We start from the raw sequence: 9,073 nt of genomic DNA on the forward strand, positions 1-9,073 counted from the left end.
TCTTTCTTTCTTTCTTTCTTTCTTTCTTTCTTTCTTTCTTTCTTTCTCTAACTTCACTCTCATCAGTATAAGGATGGATCATTCTAGCTCCTTGGCATAATATTGATATTACTTTGAGACCTGAAAAAGTGAAGATCACTCATTATTTTTGCTTCTTCTATTTACAAACTTTAGTTTCAGAAATGCAGTGATTCTAGGGTGACCCAGAGAGGAACAAAGGCGAGCTGAGAGCTTGAGTATTTTATGGAAGGACACCAAATGAGCTCTGCCACAACTCCCAGGACCAAGTAAAAGAAATATATTTGAGTGCATAATTTAATAGGAGAGGATGGTCTAATTAGTAATATGCTAGAAATTGGGAAAAAAAAGTATTCAGGAGAAAGGAGATCATACTTTCTCATTCATTAATCTCTTCCTTAATCGTATCTTATTTCCTGTCCTGCCATGAATTGGAGTATTACGTAAACATAACATCTTGGGAAGGGTAGTTGAGGTCACATCAACCACCAAGGTAGCAAAAACAGTCATCATAGTAATGGTGGAGCTGGCAGGTAACATTGATTGAATCCTTGTATTTCATCACTACTGTAAACACTCTACTTATATTAACTCATTTATCCCTATATGGTAGGTCCCGTTATGATGTCCATTTTCAAATGATTTAACTGAGGCCCATGGAGCCGTAGGGAGATGTAGTGATAGCTAGAGAGTGCTGGAGGCAGCCTGAAGTTTGAGCAGCGTAAAACTATTGAAAGTCAAAAGAGTTGCTCTTTGATTTACACTTCATAATTTGTCCATCTTTTCCCTTTGAAAATGAGGTATAATTTACATTCAGTAATATGTACCCTCTTTAGCGTCTAGGTCTAGAAGTCCACACAAATGTATACAGTTGTGTAATCACTACAATCAAGACGCAGAACTGATCCATGACCCAATAAAATTACCCCACCTGTAGTGACCTCTCCCTGTTGCCCAAACCCCAGCAACCACAGATCTGTTTACCCTTCCTATCATTTTGCCTATTGTAGAGTCATATAAATGGAATCACGGAATACGTAGCCTTTTGAATCTGGCTTCCTTCACTCAGCGTAATTCATTTGAGATTCATCTGTGTTGCAATTTCTTCCATTTCCTTACTGGATAGGATTCCATTGTATGGATGAACCATAGTTAATTTTATTGAAGGGCATTTGTATTTTTCCAGTTTGAGGCAATTTTGGGAAGAACTGCTACAAGCATTCTCATACAAGTTCTCTTATGAACATAAACTTTTATTGCACTTAGCTAATATCGACTAGTAGGATCACTGTGTTACGTGGCAAATGTAAGTTGCACTTTATAAGAAATTGTCAAACTGTTTTCCAAAGTAGCTGTATCATTTTGCATTCTCACCAGCAGGTTATCTGACTCCATATATAAGAGCGTGTGTGTGTGTATAATTTTATCCATTCTAATAGGTGTGTAGTGGCATTTAGTAATAGTTTTAATTTGCATGTCCCTAATAATAATGACATCGAACATTTTTTATGCTTATATTGCCATTTGAATTACCTATGCAGATCTTTTGCAAGTTTGTTATATATTTTGGATACAAATCCCTTACCAGATATATGACTTACAAATACTTTTTCCCAGGCTGTGGCTTATATTTTTCACCTCTTAAGAGTATCTCTTAGGTCACCTGGGTGGCTCAGTTGGTTGAACATCCAACTTGATTTTGTCTTAGGTTGTGATCCTAGGATCATGGGATACAGCCCCACATCGGGCTCCCCACTGAGTATAGAGCCTGCTTGAGATTCTCTCTCTCTCTCTCTCTCTCTCTCTCTCTCTCTCTGCCCTTCTCTCCCCCACTCATGCTCACTCACTCTCTCTCTCGCTCAAAAAAAAAATATATATATACACATACATATATATCTTTAAGATATATTATGTATATATACATATCTTTAAGATATATTAAATATCAGAGTTTTTAATTTTGGTAAAGTCTAATTTATCAGTTTTTTATTTTATGGATTGCACTTTTGGCATCACAGCTAAGTCAAATTCACAAAGATGTTCTCCTATGTTTACTTCTAGAGGTTTATGGTTCCAGGTTTTGTATTGAGATCTATAACTCAATTTGAGCTAATTTTTGTATGTTATATGGACTGAGGTTAATGGTGGGGGAATATGGATATCCAGTTATTCCGGCACCACTGTTGTAAAAACTCTTTGTCTCCATTGTATTACTATTTCTGGGTTCCCTGTCTTTTCACAAATACCAATTGTCTCGATTACTTCAGCTTTATAAATAATAAGCTTATAATAAGTAATATTAATCCTTCAACTTTGATCTTCTTTTTCAAAATTGTTTTGGTTAGTATACTTCTTTTATCTTTATAAATTTTAGAGTAAACTTATTTAGTTCTATTTGAAAACTCCTGTGGTTTTAAAATGTTGGATAGCATTAAATCTATAGAGAGAATTGACATCTTACCAGTGGACAGTGTATACTCTGTATCCATGAACACTGTATACCTCTCCATTTATTTATATCCTCTTTGAACTACTTCATCAGGGCTTTGTGGTTTTCAGCATAGAGATCTTACACATTAAAAAAATTATAACTAAATATTTCATGGCTTTGGTATAGTATAAGTGGTTATTTTTATTTTATTTTATTATTTTTTAAATATGAAATTTATTGTCAAATTGGTTTCCATACAACACCCAGTGCTCATCCCAACAGGTGCCCTTCTCAATGCCCATCACCCTAAGGGGTTATTTTTAATATTTGAATTTCCAACTGTTGACTGCTGCTATGTAGAAATATGATTGATTTTGTAGACTGACCAAGTGCCTTGCAATCTTGTTAAAGTCACTTATTGGATCAAGTAGCCTATTGTATATTCTTTGATTTTTCTATGTGGAAAAACAGATATAATTTTATTTCTTCCTTTCTAATATGTATTCATTTTATTTCTTTTTCTTTCCTTATTGTAAAGGCAGGGCCTCCAGGACCATGTTGAATAAGAATGGTAAAAGGACATCTAGGCATTGTTTCCAACTTTAGGAGGGAAACATTCAATATCTCAACATTATGTATTATGTTAGGTATTTTGTAGATACCCTTTATCATGTTAAGGAAGTTCTCTTCTTAATTTGCTGCATTTTTGTGGTGAATTGGTGTTGCATTTTGTTAATGCTCTTCTGCATCTGTTGAGAAAATAAGGATTTTCTTGTTTAGTATGTTGATATGCTAGATTTCCTTGATTCATTTTTGAATTTTGCACTAGCCTTGTAATCCTAGGATAAACAACTCTTGGTCATGATGTATTATCCTTTTTATATATTGTTGGACTCATTTGGCTAGTAGGTTCTTGTGGTTATCAGTCTAGAGTTTTATTTTCTCCTAATGTCTTCATCTCCATTTAGTATCCAATAAAGCTATCACTATAAAATGAATTGCTTTGTTGTTGTGGATGCTGCTGATGAACGCCAGGGTGGTGCTCAACTTTAAGTGAAAAAGGTCAGACAATGCAAGGCTTTGGGGAAGAGTCCAGGTAGCCCAGCACAGCTGGTAACATTCAGGAGTTCTTATGGAGCCTCAGATGCTTTAGAGTCTTTATCACCCTGGGGAATGTCTTCATGAGGCCCTGCAGGATCAAGCTTTTTGGCTCTTGAGCCCCAGATATGGAACTAGAAACACACCCGCCCAGATGCTGTGTCTCCATCCCTCCATTCCTGATGACTTCAAGAATGTTTTTGACTGGGAAACCACTGACCTTCCCAGAAAGCCCAAGCTCATGGTGGGTTGGAAAATATTTGCCAAGAGGCACAAGGTTTCCTAGCCACATTATTCTTCTTTCAAAGATATTTTCACTTTGGTCTCTGAATTAAAATGCTTTCTACTTAAGGATTTTCAGAAGGCTTAACTAAGGGGCTGTGATACCATTGCATTCCCCATAGATAAAAGAATCTGTCTAAATCATTTTATTGCATTCGAAGTCAAGCTTTCACTAGAAACCTGTTTCTGGATATTTCTTGGTTTATTTTTAATAGTTGCCCTTTTGGTTCAAATTATACAGATTTTTAAAAATCCTTTTTATCCAGGAATCTGGGCAGAAAGGTTGGCTTTTAAGTTTTGATGCATGCTCTTTATTGGACAGCGTTTATGAATAGTGAACAGGTTCATTGTTGCTGGGTCAGACAGCAGTGCTGGGACCAGCAAGGGGCCCTGTGTCCAAATCCCCCCACCCCTCCCTCTCCGGATGGGCTCTGCTTGGCAACTTGGTGCAGCTGAGGTCATCTCCTGGACTTTAAGGGTGAAGATTCCCATGGAAACAGATGTAGAACAGTCAAGTCAGCAGGGGCAGGTGAGATTGCCAAGAAATTCTGCCTGGTCTTGAAGCCCTCTGTTAAATAAAGTAACTTTGGGGGCTATTGGTTGTAAAATTACCATAGCAATGGTGATACTATAACCAAGTTCTGAAAGCTTGGGTTTCTGGGTCTTCTTTTCAAGAGGGTGACTTCAAGGTTGAAAAAACATGCGCCTCATTCTAGAAACACGGCACTTTGCATAGAAGTTTCTTTGAAAGGGAGTCCTGGTTTAATTGCCAAAATGAAATGCAGGTGGTCACTGCCTGAAATCCCACAGTGCTGTGTGTTTGTTTGTTGGGGTTTTTGAAATCTCGGCCTGCAGGTAAACCTGGTGGGAAGGAAAAGTAAGTACATAGGCTGTTAGAACTAAATAACACTGAACATAAAGCTGACTTCTAAAAACAGAAATAAACAAATACATACACACATAAAATGAGGAAGAGTCTCTCCGATATTATGGAAGGAATTTTGTAGTATTGATACTCTCTTTTCATTAAATGTTTGGTGAGCTTCTCCAGGCCAGTGAAGATATCCGGGTCTGGAGTTTTCTTTGTGAGAAAGCTTTTAACCACAAATTCAGTTTCCTTAATAGATGTGGGAACATTCGCATCTTCTAGTTTTTCTCAAGTGTGTTTTGGCAGTTTGCATCTTTGTAGGAACTTTTCCGTTTCATCTACATTTTTGAATTTATGACACAGCGAGTAGAATAGACAGTCCCCAGTGAGGTTCCCTATTTCACCTCTAATATGAGTTATTTGCACCTTTTTTTCTTCTTGATTAGTCTGGCAGTTTCCTCAATTTTATAGACCCTTGCAAATAAACATCTTTTGATTTCACTGATTGAGAATATTAGTTTTTTGGGGGTTTTGTTTTGTTTTGTTGATTTTTTTGGCCTTCATTTCATTGAACCTCACTCTTTATCTTATTCTTCTATTTGCTTTTGGTTTAATTTGCCCCCTTTTCCCTAGTTTCTTAATTTGGGAACCTGTAGATTAGGGGTCGGCAAACTACACTTTTGGCCCGTAGCCTGTGTTTGTACACAAAGTTTTATTGGTACACAGCCGTGTTCATCAATTTATGTGTTTGCTGGGGCTGCTTTTGTATTACCATGCCACAGTTAGTGTTGTGACAGAGACCATATGGCCCACGAAGCCCAAAATATTTACTATTTGACTCTGTATAAGGCCTTGACTGTCTTTCAACCCGAGCTTCAGATCATTGATTTGAGGTATTTCTTTTATCCAGTATAAATATTTTACTGCTATATATTTCTCTCTAGCACTGCTTTCGCTGCGTCTCGTAAATTTCGATGTGGTGTGTTTTCATTTTCTCTGTTAGAAATACTTTCTCATTTGCCCTCCTGCTTTCTCTTTGACCTGTGATTATTTAGAAGTACATTGTAAGATGTCCACATACTTGGAGATTTTCCAGATATCTTTCTGTTATCTATTTTTTCCAGATTAATTCTGTGTTCTGAGAACATATTTCATATGATAATTTGTTAAGACGTCCGGTATGGCTCGTCTGGGGAATCTTGCACGCACACGTGAAAAAAATATTCTGCTATTCTCAGCTGGAATGCTCTATAAATGGTTAGGTCAGTTGGTTTGATAACATTCAGCTTTTCTATATTCGTACTGATTTTTGTCAGTTACTGAGAGGGAGTTTTGAAATATCCAAGTATAATTGTGGATTTTTGGATTTCTTTTTTCAGTTTTATCAGCCTTTGATTCATGTACTTTGAAGCTCTTGTTAAGCATGTACACATTTGGAGTTGTTGCAGCTTTTTAGCGAATTGATCCCTTTATCATATGCATTGCTGCTCTTTATTCCTGATATTACCTTGATCTGAAATCGTCTTTGTCAGGTATTGATACAGCCACTACAGCTGTCTGTGAATTAGTATTTGCATAATGTATCTTTCTTTTTTTCATTCTCTTGCCTATTTTTCCCAAGGCAACCATTAGAACTCATTGACCAACAGAATGAAAGCGCACAAATGAATTTTAAAATAAAATCAAGGCGTCAGTAAATAAGATCAAACACAAAAGTACTGATGCCTCCCGCCGAGAATCCAATCAGATGGAGGAAGGCAGAAATTTAAATCAGAGAGCAGAGCATGTGAGGAGGGAATTAACCATAGCGCAACAAGATAGGATGAAAAATTGCTCAGGTTACTAGTGTAACGGAGGAACTGGAGCTGTAGGAAGGACTCCATGGAAAACAACCAGCTAGTCTGGCAAAAATAAACATTCAAGCACTGGAATAGCTATGGTGCTATCCCATAGCTATCCCATAGTGATGGGATACCATCGCCTTGGTCACTTATCGAGTGGACACATCTTCTTTACCCAAAGTAACTAGGGTTTTAACAGCCGGATATCCCTCTTTTCTATAACTCTTAATGCAGTTCTACTGTTGTTCTCACTGAATTCTTGAATAGCGTGTGAGACCGATGTGAGGGCACATCAACGACCTGACTAGGTTTGTGTGGAGCTTTGTCATTGAACCTCTTCGACTTCCAGTTCTGGATTTACCAGCTAACCCTGCATTGCATGGCTTCTTGGCTGTTTCATATACATCTTTCACTACATTAACCACATTGCAGGTGGGATTAATATTTCCTGTGTGTTTAGGATGAGCGGGATTAGTATTACCACCAGAAGCGTGTACTGGTTAATAAACATGTGGGAAGAGATGCAGTTGCTATAAATCCAACCTAATTGGATTTATAATAGATAATAATTGGATGTTACTGTTAATAAAGAATTAAATCCAGAGGCGCCTGGGTGGCTCAATCGGTTAAGCATCCAACTTCCGCTCAGGTCATGATCTCGCAGTTCCTGAGTTCCAGCCCCATGCAGGGCTCTGTGCTGACAGCTGAGAGGCTGGAGCCTGCTTCCAATTCTAGGTCTTCCTTTTTCTCTGCCTCTCCTCTGCTCTTGCGCTGCCTCTCTCTCTCTCTCTGCCTCTCTCTCTCTCAAAAATAAATAAACATTTACAAAAATTTTTTAAAAAAGAATTAAATCCACACTTTTCCTTATATTCAATCACTCCATGTGCCATTATAGGAACCATACCATTTCTGTCTTTAGTCAGAACTTGTAAAGAGTTATCCAAGACGTAGGGATCCCCAGGGCTCTTCATATTTTAAAAGTCAAAGATGGTTATGAACATACCAACTCTGAACCAATCCCACGGAGGGCCAGTTAAGTCATCCATCCAAAGATTGACTTCTCTGGGTCAGCCAGTCACGTGGGAAGCTCCTTTTGTAGAAACATACATGATGTTTTCTCACACCATTATCTTTCTCAAAGTCCAGGAATTGCTCGATGGAAAATAGTGACAGCAAGAAGCACAAATATCATCTGATCTATTTGGGCACACTAGCTACTTCAGCAGCCACTGCACAGACCCAACTAGATGCCTGGGTGTACATGAAAACCCATTCAGCTGTCATTTGGGTCAGGCATGTTTTTCACGAGTGCACCCTGGTTTTAGCCTCAGCCTTGGCCCATGTCACAAGAGCTCCCAGGCTGAGTTCACCACCCATGGCTTCCCCATCAATGCTTTTATATTTATATTTTTATATATACTTTTATATTTAAAGTGGATCTCTTATAGATAGCATATTCAGTCTTGATTTTTCCATCTTGTCTGGAAATCTTTTGACTGGTATTTTTAGATCATTTACATTGAATGTAATTGTTGATATGGTTGTTTTGAAATTTATCATCAGGGTATTTTCTATTCCTTCTCTTCTGTTTTCTTTTTTCTCTCATGAACCAGTGAATTTTAATATTAGTTACTTAATAGTTAATTTAATAACTAACACTTAATATTAGTTATTAATTTCATCCACTGCAACAGAATCATAAGCCCTGTCCCCAGCTAAATCTGCCCCGACCACCCCCCTTTAAAAGATAAGCCCCTGGGATCTGGGGCCCAGTGGGGTAAGTGTCCCTCATGTGAGAGAAGTTGTAATTCTGAAGAAAATGACCACCAGAGTAGGAAGAGCTTTTAGCCCAAAGGGAAGCCAGAGGGCACAAGTCCAGCCACCCTCAGGGACCAGGAGCCTATCCCAGGCAGACAGAAATTTTTGCATGGGATGAGGCTCTGTGCTGAGCCTGAGGTACTGGTGAATGGACTTGCCAGTGAGAACAGAAACTCAATAGTGAAAGCCACAGGGGGGAAGAAGTGGCCAGCATTCGTGTTGCCATTGTGTGACTCTGCCCCTCACCCCACAGGAGGAAGGGGCGGGTGTCTGTGGTGGCCAGACCCTGAGCTCGTGAGTGGATCCGCAGCCAGGAAGGGAACCAAGAAAGGGCCAGCGGGCAGGAAATGGGGAAACAGGATGTGCAGACCACCAGCCTGGGGAAAGTACACTGTGTGAGGCAGAAAGTTCCATCCCTGCCCCTCCACACTCCCTCCACGCTGACAGTGTGGAGCCTGATGTGGGGCTCAAACCCATGAACCATGAGATCATGACCTGAGCCAAAGTCAGACACTTAATTGACTGAGCCACCCAGACACCCCTCTTCTGTTCTACTTTTCTTTCTCTGTCTTCATTTATATTAATTATGTTTTATTCTATTTATCTCTACTATTGGCTTATTATTTATACCTTAAATTATTTTTTTGTGTGTTGGCCCTAGGGGTTACACCATATATATATATATATATATATATATATATATATATACACACACAC

At 38.5% G+C, this 9,073-nt stretch overlaps 1 protein-coding gene and 1 pseudogene across 2 annotated transcripts in view; one reads left to right on the forward strand and one right to left on the reverse strand.

Moving 5' to 3' along the window:
* The window catches only part of CATSPERB (cation channel sperm associated auxiliary subunit beta), a 108,289-nt gene that overhangs the window by 15,198 nt on the left and 84,018 nt on the right, over positions 1 to 9,073 (forward strand). The window lies entirely within an intron of this gene.
* Positions 6,627 to 7,702, reverse strand: LOC125909250 (pyruvate dehydrogenase (acetyl-transferring) kinase isozyme 3, mitochondrial-like; annotated as a pseudogene).

The sequence above is a fragment of the Panthera uncia genome (genome assembly GCF_023721935.1).
Source record: "Panthera uncia isolate 11264 chromosome B3 unlocalized genomic scaffold, Puncia_PCG_1.0 HiC_scaffold_1, whole genome shotgun sequence".
NCBI classification, from domain to species: Eukaryota; Metazoa; Chordata; class Mammalia; order Carnivora; family Felidae; genus Panthera; species Panthera uncia.